Genomic DNA, 14,300 nt, shown 5'->3' on the forward strand with positions numbered 1-14,300 from the left:
CCCACTGATGTGATGTTCCCAGGAATAGATTTGAAAAATGTCTTGATGTATGACTTACTTCTGTTGTTACTTACAAACGTCACGAAAGCACTTCTGCTTTGGAACATGTTATTTAAGGCAACCTGACTCTGTGTCCCACATGGCCACTCTCACTTGGCTCAGAACAAAACGTCTTTCATCCCCTTTGAGATGAGAGCTGTTTTGTGTGGACAGAACTAATATTCAAGTGAAGGAGCAGGAGGCTTTGGATGACACTGACCCTGTTGTTACTGGGGCCTCTGAACTTTTCTCTTCTGTATGACCCAACAATTCCCATTTTGCAGAAGCCGGTTTGTGCTGGTCTCTGCCACTTGCAACAAGTCTACCTATAACAAGGCGTGGCAACCAGGTGGCATGGTTTTCTCAGGCTGGAAGCTTATCTCACAAGGTCCCCATAACCACAGCTTCTGAGAGGGCAATGGGGTTTGTTCCCAGGCCTTCCTGGAGCTTACCTGGGCGAGCAAGGATGAATCAGGTCCCATGCTTTTTTTTTTTTTTTTTTTTTTTTTTTACTTCGAGACAGGGTTTCCCTGTGTAACTTTGCGCCTTTCCTGGAACTCACTTGGTAGCCCAGGCTGGCCTCGAACTCACAGAGATCCGCCTGGCTCTGCCTCCCGAGTGCTGGGATTAAAGGCATGCGCCACCACCGCCCAGCTAGCTCCCATGCTTACACAGAGCTACCCATCTACAGAGGACTTAACGTGCAATCTAGGATCCTGACAAAGGGTGGCTCTTAGGAAAAGGACTCAGCTGTTGGCAGAGTCTGAAGGGGACTCTCGGGACAGCAGCCATTCTAGTCCTGGGGCCAAAGGGCCGGGCAGGGGGGCCGCAGTACGACTGACTAGCCCACCTGGGCCTCCCTTTGGAGATTGCAAGAGTTAGCTCTTAGGACCCTCAAGGTTTATCAAAGACGCGCCTGCAAGTCTGCGCAGGCGCACTCCCCATGGGCGGAGTCCGATCGCGGGGGCGGGGCCTTCCCGCGCGGGCGGGGCCGCTCCGCGGGTGTGGTTCCCGGCTGTCGCCCGCGTATGAGTGCCGGTAGCTTGACCGCCCCGAGGCCCACGAGGCGGGAGGCCCCAGGCACGGCGGAGGGGCGGCGCGGCCAGCTCCCGGCGCGGACTCGGGAGGGAGTCACATCCGGCGGAGGCGGGGCTCGCGGATCCCGGAAGTGCGGGCGGCGGCTGATTGCCCGCGGTGGCGGCGGCCCCGGCAGGTGAGCGCCGCTGGGGAGGGTCCCGGGCGGCGGCGGGCAGCGGCGGACGGTGCTGGAGGCGTTGCCGGCGAGCTCGGGCCCCTCCGCCTGCCGCCTGCCGCCTGCCGCCTGCCTGGCCGAGGCCCGCGATTGGGTGCAGTGGGCGCGTGACTCCCCGCGGGCCTGCGCCCCTGTCGCGTGGTGGGAGGGATGGAGGGTGGGAGGCTGTCCTCGCCGGGCGCCTCAGCTCCGCCCCCTCCCACCTATCCGCTAACGCCACGCAGCCCTTTGCCCTCTGTAATAGCATCTTGTGGTCAGTAAGTCATTAAAGGCCTCTTGGCTCTTTGTACAGATGGAGAAACTGAGGCTAGTGTTGTCTGACTTGCCCCAGCGGCATAGTGGGGTTGGAGGGACTCTGGCCTTTGACTTACTGGCCTGTGTCTTTCCCCAGAGTAGCGAGAGGTTGGGGTCCTGTTCTTCCCATATCTTCTGAACCCCGACTTGGACTGTCCAGCATGGCCGAGCCGTCCCTGTACCTGGGCCTTCCAGGTGCAAAGGACAGCGATGTGTGGTCCCTGGTTCTATGTGCCTGGTTCTCCTTTGTTCCCCCCTTACAGCGGGTTAGGGGTGTTCTTCCACTTCTTGGGTGGGGGAAGGCGTTTCCCGAGGATGTGTTTGAGTTACTGGTAGAGTTGACTACATCAGGGTCCCAGCTCTGGAGTCCAGCCCATACCTTGTCACTCATCCTGGGATTGCCCACCGTGAGCCAGGGAGCCCCACAGCCCCAGGTCTCCTGCCTTCTTATCCAGGAGTCCACTCAAAATGTACCACTCCACATTCAGTGACTGTCAGCCCTGCAGCTGAAGATGGTGGTGACATAGGAGGGACTTAGGAAGGAAAGATTCTTATTTGGTTGGGGCCCAGGGAGGGACCTGATCTGGGCTGCTGGGTGAAACACAGGACTCTGAGGTGAGTCTTTGTTCTTGGCAGTCATAGTGCCCAGAAAAGCCTTTTCCTGAGATTATCTGGGAAGTCTGGCCTAGTGCCTTTGTAATTTCCATTAAGTAGAAAACATGATGGATTGCTTCAGCGGGGCAGTTTTCTGTTGCTCTTTTGCCAAGCAGTAGTTCTGATCGCTAGAGTAGCTGTCCTTTGCTCGGTACTGCCCTTGGGGTGTTTTGAACATACTGGACAACAGAGAACACCTCTGAGTGACTGGTGATCCCAGTTTACGGAGTTGTTGAGATGTTAGGTCACTTGGCTAGTGTCAACAACCAGTGGGTGGCTGGCTGCGTTAGGATTTTTAACCCTCTTGTCTCTTTTCAAAGCAAAGGTACCTTTAACTCCTAATACTGCCTTCCAGAGGCCTCAGTTGCCCTCATGTGTTGGAGCTTAAGAATTATCTATGGGACTTGGGGATTTAGCTCAGTGGTAGAGCGCTTGCAAGGCCCTGGGTTTGGTCCTCAGCTGGGGGCGGGGGAGAATTAACTATGATGTTGAAAATGCAGAGCCCCATTTCTGGAGAGTCTTGTGATGTTATCTGAAGGGGACCCAAGAGGTCTGTTTTTAACACATTGGGTGATTCTGATCTTAATGCAAATTTGTAGATTTTTCTGGGCCACTGGAGCTTGGAAGTGAGATGATACTCAAGATTCTTGGTGCCTTTTGCCTATTTCTTTGGCATATGCTAATGTGCCATTAAAAGGGCTTTGAAATAAATAGACACATGAATCATTCCTGGACAGTGTTGGCTAGTAGTAGTGGGGTTTTTCCAGACTGACCAGTGAGGTCATTGAAGACCTGTTAGAGCAGTTATATTGCTAATGTGGGGGATTGTGTTAGAAGTTTCCTCTTGGGATCTGGAGTTTCCAGAAGGTTCTTAACCTGTCCCTACCCAGCTTGCCCGGTGACACAGATTTCAGTGATGGCCACAGTCTTTAGGTTGAGCAGGCTTTGAAGGCATGGTCCACCTATCTCTCCCTCCATTTTCTTCTAGCTGTCTGGAAGACAGGGACTATTAAACAGGTTTGCCTTGATTGAGCTGGAGCTGACAAGTTTGGCCCTGGGGCTTAGGATGGGCTGGGGAAGGGAGAGTCTCCACCATGAACTTCAAGCCAGGTAACTTCAGCGGGGTGGGCCTGCACAGTGAAACCCTGTGAAGACTTTAACAGCAGGTTCCACAAGCAGCAGAAGGAGCTGACAAGGAGTGAACTGCTACTTTATTCTCCTGCCCATAACCAGCAACTTCTCATTTGACATCTCTGTAAACGGAGACTTTCTGTGCTGGGTGCTTTTCTTGTTTTCTGTGATAAAATACCTGGGCACAGGCAATTAAAAGGAGAAGATGTTTTTTTTTTTTTTTTTTTGGTTCTGGGTGCACCATTCTTGAAGGGATGTGATGGTGGCAGGAGCTTGAGGTGGCTCATCGTGCTGCCTTGTTATCAGGAATCAGAGTGATGGATGCTAGTGCTCAGCTTGTTTTTTCTTTTGTATTCATCCGGGACCTCAGTTTAAGATACTGCTCACAGTTGAGGCAGGAAGACCTACCTCAGTTAAGGGAATCTATATAATCCCTCACAGGTGAGCTCAGGGGCGTGTCTCCTTGGTGATCAGAGTGCCTGTCTTGTTGACAAACCATCATGATTACTTCCCATTTTATTACCTTTAGACTGGGTCTCATGTAGCCCAGACTGGCTTTGACTTGCTGTATAGCAGAGAGACCTTGAACTTCTCACCTTCCTGCTTCCACTTCCCCAGTGCTGAGATTCCAGGCGTGTCCCACCATACCGGATTTATGTAATGCTTCGTGCATGCCGAATAGGCACTCTACCAACTGAGCCAGGCCTTAATTTGAATGGTTTTCAATTCGCTGTGACCCCTGCTGTGTCCCAGAATTGCTGTGCTGTAGCTTAGTAAATGTTCTAGGGAGACTTGGAAAAAAGTTGGTTCTGCTGTTGTGTGGAGCATTCAGTGGTCAAGTCCAGCCTGTTGGGAGTGCTGGCTGCTTGTCTTCTGGGCCCTACTGACACTTTCTCTTGTTGTCACCGAGAGGGTGTCTGTCACCAGTCTATGGGGGTGAGGGCTCTTCTGCCCTCAACTAATGGAAATGGAGAGTGGGCCAAGCGTGGCTTGGGGTGCCTAGCTCCCTTCATTCTGAGTCTTATAGCTTTAGGTAAGTGGCCTAGCACCCAGTATATTGTGCTATAGCTCTTAGCCCAGGGTGCAGGGCCCCTCAGCTCTCAGTGTTACTGCTCTGGGCTTTTTCTCAGCAGTAGGAACTAACTAGTAGCTCTTCCTTAAACCCTCCCAGCAGTGGAGGAGGCTCTGTTTCTCTTGCCTTTTGTAGTTCCTATTCTTACTTCCCACAGCTCTTCCTTCGCCTGCAATTTGCTCCCCACTGCCTGCCACCTTCCCAGCACTTCCCCAGTCCTTCATCTTTGTCTCAGTCTCTTCTGTTCCTAGCTGTAAGACTCTTCTGCCACCTGCTAGCTGCTGCTGGGTGTGGGAGCTGGCAGCCTCGGGAGTCACCTGTTCTTCATGCAGTCAGCTCAGCTCACTCTACTTTTGGGCGATAAGACTCCCACAAGGAAGGTGCTTGGGGCCTATGCTGCAGTGGCATGCAGGGACAGCACTGGGGAGCGAGGTTTCCCAGACAGCAGCTAGAGAGGGAGAGAACAGGTTTCCTTAGCTGGCCAGTCGGTCCCACATGCTCATTAGCTGCCCTTGGTCGGGGCAGAGCTCCTCCCTGACTGGGTTGAGGATTTGTTGCTATGAGGGCCCTTGTGATGAGGTCAGAGTAGTATCCATGGACCCAGTTATCTGAAGGGCAGCCCCCGACACTGTCGTGGCCTGAAGAAGCCAAGCCTCCCCCAAGTAAAGCCTTTGATGAGGTAGTGTCTTTGACAGTCACTGTGGAGTGACTGGGTCCTTGGCTTGGAGCTGGTGGCTAGATTGGAGTCTTGGCAGCCATGGGGGTTTTAAAACACTTTGACTGTCAGCTTGCAGCATTGCAGAAGTGACTACTTGATGGGCAGCTTGTGTGCTTTTCATGAAAATGGGTGTGCTTCAGTCCGCCGTCCCCGGTGACACTTCTGGAGTGGAGGAGGCCATGGCGTCCCTTCCTGACAACCCTTATCTCAGGCTGGGGACCAGGAAAGACTGACAGTGGCAGTCCCATTCTCCTCTGTCCTGCCCAGCCTAGGGCACTTGTCCAAGCCCCACTCTGGGTAATTGCATCTGTGGACTGCTGGGAAGAAGGGTCTGATGGCTATCAACCAAATCCTGACAGCTTCCATAATTTAAAAAAAAAAAATTAAGGAAGATCTCTTCTGAAATTAACATTAACATGCTTAAAAATATTTTTTTTTTTTTTTAAGACAAGATCTCTCTATATAGCCCTAGCTGTCCTGGAATTCACTATGTAGACTGGCCTTGAACTCCCAGAAATCCACCTGCCTCTGCCTCTTAAAGGCTGGGATTAAAGGAGTGCCTCACCACACCTGAAGTCTTGTGTTTTGAAGTTAGGGTTAGTGTAGTTGACCAAGACTGCAGAGAAACCCTGCAACTCAGTGGCAAACGCAGACAATTAGAAAGTGGGCAAAGTAATTGAGCAGTATTTCTCTGAAGAATATATGAATGACCAGAAGTCCCTAAAATGATATGCTTGTATCAGAGAAAGTACAAATTAAAATCCCAGCACAACACTAATCTACTTGCTGGATGAGCATTGAAAATAGGAAATAGCCAAATTGTGCAAACAGGAAAATTATATACTATGTGAACTGTCTGTCAATAAAGATCATATATATATATATATATAACCCAAATACCCATGTACTGAACTATTCAGGTTTAAAAAGAAAAAGAAAGTAGGAAATAGCCTGGGTGGTGGCTCAGTCTGTAAAGTGCCTCCCATTGCAAGCATGAGGACCAGATCCCCAGAACCCACGTAAAGGCTGGGCGTCGTGGCTTAAGCCTGGGCTGGGTGAGGTGGAGAGAGGAGACTCTGAAGCTCATTGGTCAGCCAGCCTCGCCAGATCAGTTAGTTTCAAGTTCACTGAGAGATCCTCTCAAAAAATAAAGATGGAAGGCCATAGAAGAAAGACGCTCAGATCAACCTCTGGCCTGCACTCATACACGCGCACGCTCGCGCACACACACATGCACACACTAAGTAAGAATAGGAAGTAAGTGTTTGTGAGGATGTGGAGAATCGAAGGGGTGTGTGTGTGTGTGTGTGTGTGTGTGTGTGTGTGTGTGTGTGTGTTTTGGTGGGAATGTGAAGTGGCTCAGCCACTATGGGAAGCTGTATAGTGATCCCTCAACAAATGAGTTAACAGTACGACACAGCAGTTCTGTTTCTGCATCTACACAGAAGAAATGAAAGCAGCAACTCCAGGAACCATTTGTGCATAAACATAGCAGTGTTGTTTATGAGAGTCAAAGACAGCCACGCCCACAGAATCCATGAACAGGTGAGTGGATGCAGGATGCAGTACATATACCAGGTGACCAGAGTCCAACAGTGCCACGTGGAGGAAGCTCAGAGACAGCATGCTGTGTGAAATGTGATGCCCAGAGAAGAACGAAATTGTGTTTTGTTGATACAGGGTTTCTCTGTGTAGCTCTGGCTGTCCTGGAACTCGCTGTGTAGACCAGGATGGCTTCAAACTTAGAGATTCATCTGCCTCTGCCTCTACATGTGCTACCACCACCTGGCTTTTTTTCTTTTCTTTTCTTTCTTTCTTTTTTTTTTGAGACAAAAGTCTCACTGTGTAGCCAGCCCATGCTGCCCTGGAATTCACTGTAATCCTGCCTCAGCTTTCCAGAGTACTGGGATTCCAGGCATGAGTCATCACATGTGACTCTATGGTTTTTTGTTTTGTTTTTCCTAGATTAGTTGGATTCATTGGTGGTGGTTGCCAGGATGGGGACAGGGAGAATAAGGTGTCAGTATTTAATGAGTGCAGGTGTGGGGTCATGAAAAATTCTGGAGATACAACAAAGTAATTGTATCTAAATGTCAAAAAATGTATACTTTACCAGGTGGTAGTGGCCTTTAATCCCAGCACTAGTGGGTAGGAGTGGGGTTAGAGGCAGGCAGATCTCTGTGAGTTCAAGGCTAGCCTGGTCTACATAGTGAGTTCTAGGACAGCCAAGGCTACGCAGAGAAACCCTGTCTTAAAAAACAAAACAACAAACAAAAACCCTGTACACTTCAAAATGGCTAAAACGGGGCCAATGAGATGGCCTAGTGGGTAAAGGTGCCTGCCTCCCAGCCTGATGACCTGAGTTTAATTCTCAGGAGCTGCTTGGTGGAAGGAGAGAACCGACTTCTGCAAATTGTGCTCCGACTCCACACATGTGCTGAGGCACACATGCAGTCATACACGTACACATATACACATTATAAATAAACATAATAAAAGTTTTAAAATGACTAAAATGGTAGGCTCTGAGTGTTATAATAGAGACTAAAACTTACGGCACAGCTTTAAAATCTTGTAAGCTTTTTTGCTATTATTGAAAATGGATTTCTTATAGGCAGCATACAAAAGGATGTTGCTTTAAAAAAATCAGTCTTAGAATCATTGCCTTTAAATTTTATTTTATTTTATGTGTGTGGGTATTTTGCCTGCATGTGTGCTTGTGTGCTGCATGCATGCCTGGTGCTCATGGTGGTCAGAAGAGATCATCAGATCCACTGGAACTGGAGTTACAGGTGACTGTGAGCCACCACGTGGAGGTTGGGAATCCAAACCTGTGTCCTCTGGAAGAGCAGCCAGTGCTTTTAACTGCTAGCCATTCCTCCAGCCCTAGCTGTTGCCTTTTAATTGGGGGGTTTAGTCCACATTTCTGTGATGGAACCTGGCTGCTCTTTTCCATCTACCCTACATTTTTGTGATTTCTTAGGCACTGAGTAGTTTTCGTGGCCTTTCTTTTGCTTCCTGTGTTGGCTTATAACAGGAACGTTTCTTCTTAGCAGTTGCTTTACATGTCTGCAGTGTGCATTTTTCATTTCTCATAGCCTGTTTCAAGGGTCCTGTGCATCTTCACTTTCAAGGTTGAACCTTGCATATCCCGCCCCCCCACGCCCACTCCCATCTTCAAGCTACAAATCTCACAGTGCTTTTTACACGGTTGCATTGTGAGGAGATTTAAAAGGAAGAGATGCGTCTCCTTGTTTGTTGGTTTTGGGGGGTGGGATGAGGGTGTTCTTTGTTCCTCTGCACTGATCTGGGTCTCTCTTTCCTTGCATGTTCCTTCTGTTTTATAGATTTCTTTGAACATGGTCTGTAGTCTGTTCTGTCTGTTGAGGAATTCTTTCAGCTTTTGGATGGCTAAGGAGTCTTTGTTTTTGGAAGACGTTTTCCCCAGGCTGCAAGTTCTAAGCTGGCCTCTTGCAGTTCTTTAAAGAGTCTGTCTGCTTCAGTGTCCACTGTCTGCCATCAGTCTTACTTCTGGTCTTTGTTTATGATGTTTCTTTCCCCACCTCTAGCTGATTTCTTGTCTCTAGGCTGAAAACAGTTTGCTTTTCATGTATTATATAGATGTTCTGAGGTACCAGGCATTGACTCTTGGGCTTCACACACCCTAGGCAAGCACTCCACCACTGAGCTACATCCCCATCCAGCAACTTAATTGTATTGTGTTCAGTATACTTTTCTTCGTGTTTCTTATTTTGGGATTCATTGCATTTTTTGGATCTGTGGGTTATAGCTTTCATTTTCAACCATTAATTGTTTAAACCATCATCCCACCGCCCTCCCTTTCTCTCCTTTGAGGACTTCTGTTGTATGCACATGAGTGGTTATAGTTGTTGGGAATCTCCACTCCGGCCCCACTCCCCCATTCCAGACCCCACCCCTGAGAAAGCCTGCCAAGGGTCAGCTCCTACCCCGAGGTGCTCAAGACCACACCTACAGGGTATTTAAGACTTCATCCCTAGACCTGTCATGTGATTTCTCACCTGCTTTCTTCCCCTGAGAATCACCCAGGGGTGTCTTGCTCATTAAACCTGAACTTTTAATTCGGCTTGATCTGATTGATTGCATCAGTGGAGAAGCCCAATATAGGGATATGGAAACCTTTCAGTAGGCATCCCTACTTTCCTGTTCTTTTTCTCCCAGCATTTCCTTTTCATGGTTCATTTCAAATAGTTTCTGTTTGGATAATTTTTTCCTCCCTGCAGAACCTAATCTGTTGGTTGTCTAGTCCAGTATGCATTTAATCTCATACAGTGTTGTTTATCCCTGTAGAAGTTTGGCTCTTTACAAAACCACCGTCCGAGTCTGTGTTTCCTGTGCTCAGCCTTTTAGAACCTGTGCTTCTTGAACACACTGAATATAAATTTGAACACACACACACACACACACACACACACACACACACACACACACACACACGAAATATGGTTGCTATGTTAATGTCCTTGCTTGCTGATTCTGTCACCTGCATATAAGGGTCTATTTTTATTGATTGCTACAGGTCCTGTTTTAGTCTTTTCTGGTAAGTTCTGACTGGAGGTCATATGCCAGTTTTACCTTGTTGGACATCATATCTGTTGCCACACATCTCTGGATTGTTTGCGGGTATGTTGTTACTTGAAACATTGTTGGCTGTGATCAGGTAGCTCTTAGAGCAGAGCTAGGCTCCCCTACTACTGAGGTAATGCCTTCTGTGGTGCTCTAACAGCGGCTGTAAACACAAGGCCTTCCTGCTTACGCTGGCCATGCTAGTTATCTTGAGCAGGGCTGGCTGGGACCTGGGGGGATCCTCTGCACATTTCTGGGGTGTTCTTTCTATGTCTCTATGTAACTTCTGTCCCCTGGTTCTCTGCCCTGTGAAAGCAACATTGGCTTTCCTGGACTCCCAAATCCGTCTTCCCAACTCTGTGTCATCTTGGAGATTGTAGGAGTAAGCTGGGGCAACTCTAGAACTCACTTTGTCTTGTGAGCATCATTCTTCCAGGCTGCCTAATACCCAGTATTGAAAAGCTGTTCTGCATTTGTTTTGTCTAGTTTTTTAGTTCTTTGACGTTTTGTGTGTGTGTGTGTGTGTGTGTGTGTGTGTGTGTGTGTGTGTGTGTGTTATGATCTGGTTTATGCTTCTAAAGTGGAAATCCCTTAAGCACTCATTGAGTACCTGGTGTATGTTCAGCAGTGACCTGCATTTTGGGATGCAGGTGTGAGTGATGCACAGAGAACTTAGATTCTTGCTGGACAAGCATGCTGTTTCCTAACAATAAATGCTGCATGATATTTACAAGGGATAAACAGGAAAAAGGCAAGGCCACATGTGTGTACAGAACCTTGAGGGCTGGATCTGGCTCTACTGTCATTATTTACTGCGTGACTAGAAGTGTGTTCTGTGCTGGGAGAAGGTTAGGCAGAGGAGTTGGGGTGAGCAGAGTAGATCATGGGTGGTGGAGGGCTCAGAACTAGCTGGAAAGGGAAGTTGAGGGTCAAGAGATCGTCATCTGCCAAGCCAAGGAGCACAGATTTGAAACATATCACCAAGACACTAGGGAGCCTTGGAAAGTTTGGTAGCAGGGCCATGACAACTCTGAATATTCTCTTGAGATTTCTGGGCATGTGGAAGAGGGCTGAGTCCTTTGGAACCTAGTAAGTTGCCTCTGGAGAGGCTGGTTTGTGGCAATAGCCACGTTTTGGCTTTGGTAATGGCTTTGCCAGTCCTTCCAGAGTCCGAGGTGGGTATGAAGAAGCTCTCACTCAGTTTCTTGTTTTCTATGCCTCTCTCATTACCCTCAGTGGACCCATCTGCCTGCTTATGACTCTGCTCATCCCAAAAGTTCATGTGGCTGGACTTGGCACTGGGTGGAGTAGGGCTCCGCAGCCACCCATATCCTGACCAGCCATAGAAGTGGTCCCATTGTTGTGGACTTTGAATGGAGGCACCTTATGACCCAGGCCTGACCTCCATCATGATCTTTCTGTGCGGCCTAGAGGTGTGGGGTGGAGGACGGACAGCTGCGTCCATGGCCTTCAGAGGCAGTGGTCAGGACACAGCAGAGAGGACTGGAAGCCTGTGTGTGGTCGTTGAGAATGATTTTCTTTCAACTCTGAGCCACAAAATTAAGGAAGGAAGAGAAGGAAGAGGCCCTGCCAAGTGGCTGAGTGTCTGTCAGGAAGTTTGAAGGACTGGCTGCCTGTTTAGACGCCTGTTTCTTGATGGTTCTATTGACTGACGATGAATGCTATGGATCTGGTCAGATCCAGCCCTCCACTTCCATCACTCTGTTGGCAGAGGAATCCAAGTTCCTGTTTTTAGAGTCCACATGGGAAGTGCTGAGGGTAGAGGTGTGATTGTATACCTGGGCACTGTGCCAGCATAGCCGTGGTGAGCCCTGTCCAAGAGCAGGGTGGTAGATCTTTCAGGCACTAACTTATTTCATTCTTACTGAAGCCCCCTTTAAGGGAAGAAACTAAGGCATGGGGAGATTGTATTGCCTGTCCAGACTCCCCAGCCAGTGAAGGCTGCTAGCCTTCCAGATGCTAGCTAGGTCTACCCCACGGAGCTGAGATTTGGGAGAGGAACAGCTCGGAGTGCCACCATGTCTCTGGGCACTGTGGCCCTGGCTGAGGAATTTGGACTTTAGCCTGAGTGCTGGTTAGGGCGCTACACTGTGTTTGTTGAGGATTGTGTTATGTTGGGTTCTGAACATAATCTAACAGGCCCAGCTCCTCGGAGGATGGCGAAATCTGTCTATAGACCATCCTTTACAGTGTCTGTCCCCACACTCTGGTTTACAGTCATGGTGAGGTCCATTGAATATGTGAAGAGCGTGGGCTCGCTGCCTGGCTGCCCGTGCTGAGCCACAGTTTCTCCTTGGGAGGCCGGGGAGGACACAGTCTATTGTAGCCATTTTCCCCTCTACAGAAAGAGAAGGGCCAAGGCCACTCCGTGGTTCATGCCTCATTTGTGGACGCAGATTGCCTTGGATGGTGCTCTGTACCCAGTGAGCGCTTACTGAGAGCTGTGGGGATCGGCATCAGCCTATTTTGCTGCTGAACTCATCTTGCTGTTGTAGAGAGGAACCAAGACTGGGGGTTAGCCTGGTGTGGTCCCCTCTTTGTTCTACTGGTAGCCAAAGGGGAGCAGGAGAGTGGGATGTAGGGTGGTGAGGGTCAGTGTCAGCAGAGGGGTTGAGTTCAGGACAGTGGTCTCCAGGCCTCTTCCTGCTTCTGGCAAGAGAATGGGAAGGGACAGCTGGCCTCAGGGAGGCCAGAGGGACCCAATAGACTTGGGGAAAGATCAACGCAGAGGGGCTGAGTGATGATAGAAGGGAAGAGGCTTTGGAGGTGGGAAATCATCGTGGAGCCTGTGGCAGGGCAGGCAGCGGTGGCTGGATGGTGCTCTTCAGAGACTGAGCAACACTGGCTAAAGGAAGCTTGATGGTTGGCTATTGAGGGTGAGTGCCATCTCTGGCCCACTGAGGCATTGGGGACAACTTTGAAAAGCTGATGTAAATAAATGGTGGTTGGAAGGAGAGAGAAGCTGGAGTCGGACATCTCAGGAGTACAGGTAGGATCCAGCAGGTTTGGGAGGAGTCTCTAGCACATGGGCTGGGTCATCAAAGGAAAGTGAAGAGTTGGCCGGAGACTCTGCAGGTTGCCTTTGTTGCGGGGGAGGTGCCTAGTCAGCTGGTGGGCAAGCCTGGTTGGTATCAGAAGTCATCTGCCATTCCTAAGGGCCCCAACACTTGGCACAGTGAACTGCTCATCCTTCCAGTAATGCCTTTCATGGGGACCCTGCCTTAGGCTAAGTAGGGAGCTTTTCACAGTGGGCCATTGTGTAAACATTTACGTGGAGGAGGCAGTTTCTTTCACAAAGCCTTGTCCTGAGGGATTGCGTTCCCTCACTTAATGTGTCTACAAGCTTCTTTTAGCAGACTTGTATTTGTGGACTTCAGTTCACATTGATGTGGAGCCTGTTGAGAAAGCCACACCTGGTTGCTCTGCTCTGATGTGCCAGCTGGAGGCCTGGCAGGGTTGACAGGCAGTGTTTTCTAACCATAGGTGTGAAGGTGTTGTGTGTTGGAGTCTCATGACCCAGTGTCTGCCTAGCACCTTTCCAAGTTATTTCCTTCTCAGGAAGTCCATCCAGCCCCTTGACGATGGCGGGCGGCATCAGATGGGAAGCTGGATGAGAAAGTCCCCAGAAAAGGTTCAGCTGATTCAAGTCTAGATATGCTTTGCTATAAAGTTCTGGTCTCTTTTTGGGACTGGAGGATAGGGAGAAAGCTCCTGCCCCTAACCTTAGCATTGCTTTGGGAAGAGTGAAAATCTGCGCAGGCAAGACGGTCCAGCAGGTGAAATATGCTTGCTGCATAAGCCTGGTGACCTAAGTTTGATTCCTGGAACACACACAAAGTGAAAGGAGAGAACCAACCAACTCATGAAGTTGGCCTCTGACCCCTCCCCCACTCCCACACACCAGTAATAAACAAGTAAGGAATGAAGATTGGCTTTGGGGGGTGCTGCTCAGTGGTAAAGCTCCTTCCTAACTGATGGTTCAGTTTGATTTTTGTCCTGATGGAATTTAGAATTGCCACAGAAACACATTTCTGGGCTCACCTGTGGGGGATTGTCTAGACTAGGTTAATCCAGCTGGGAAGACACACCCTAAATCTGGGTGGTACCATCTCTGTGTCCTTAGCGTGGATGCCTCCAGGTCTTGCCACCATACTGTCCCCACCCACAAGGAACCATATGCCCTGGAATGTGAGCCAGCAATCTGTAGCACGAATCCTATTGGTCTTATAATAAAAACCTGGATCCAGATATTGGGCTAAATGCTGAAAGGTCAGAGAGACAAAGGAAGATTCCACTAAAGAAACTTCTCACCATTACCGAATCCTCAGGCTGAAGGGAAGCGAGATCCTGTCTCCTCGACTCCTCAGACGGAATGCCTCTAAGTCCTCAGCCAAAAGTCGCTGAGCTCCTGTCTCCTCTTGCCTTATATTCCTCTCTCCGCCCAGCCACATCACTTCCTGTCTCAACCTTCCTAGTGCTGGGATTAAAAGTGTGTGTCACCACAGCCTGGCTCT

The 14,300-nt window shown here is 49.3% G+C and overlaps 1 protein-coding gene across 1 annotated transcript in view; it reads left to right on the forward strand.

Moving 5' to 3' along the window:
* Positions 1–997: 997 nt before the first annotated feature.
* The window catches only part of Vps37c (VPS37C subunit of ESCRT-I), a 28,815-nt gene continuing 15,512 nt past the window's right edge, over positions 998–14,300 (forward strand). The window contains exon 1 of the mRNA XM_036174481.1: positions 998–1,252. The gene's annotated coding sequence lies outside the window, so the exon portion shown is untranslated. The remainder of the gene's footprint in view (positions 1,253–14,300) is intronic.

Source organism: Onychomys torridus, chromosome 1 (genome assembly GCF_903995425.1).
Source record: "Onychomys torridus chromosome 1, mOncTor1.1, whole genome shotgun sequence".
Classification (NCBI taxonomy): domain Eukaryota; kingdom Metazoa; phylum Chordata; class Mammalia; order Rodentia; family Cricetidae; genus Onychomys; species Onychomys torridus.